The sequence below is a fragment of the Penaeus monodon genome, chromosome 33 (genome assembly GCF_015228065.2).
Source record: "Penaeus monodon isolate SGIC_2016 chromosome 33, NSTDA_Pmon_1, whole genome shotgun sequence".
Lineage (NCBI taxonomy): Eukaryota > Metazoa > Arthropoda > Malacostraca > Decapoda > Penaeidae > Penaeus > Penaeus monodon.
Window position 1 is genome coordinate 7,009,363 of NC_051418.1, and position 350 is coordinate 7,009,712.

A 350-nucleotide genomic window follows, 5' to 3' on the forward strand; every position below is an offset into this window, starting at 1 on the left:
ACTCAGAGCTTATTCGAGATCCCGACCCAGCGCCATTATTACCGAGCCACCCCCTCCCCCAATGTTATTCAAATTATCGTACGTTTGGAACCTCCTCGGACGTTATTCATTATTCAATTAATGGTAATAGAAATACGAGTAGTCGGGAACGCTCAATGAGACGTTAGTCATCATGACTTTCCCGCCTGGACGTGGTAAATGGCCATAACTATCACGTGTTAAAAGTGTTTATTTCTGCCCCACGCGGAAGTGCGGCAATTACAGCGCGCGATTTTGGAGTTGTTGTGATACGTAAGCGAGGCTTGAACGGGCTTTTATGGCGCCTGTTGTTTTCGCCGTGCAGGCGGCGT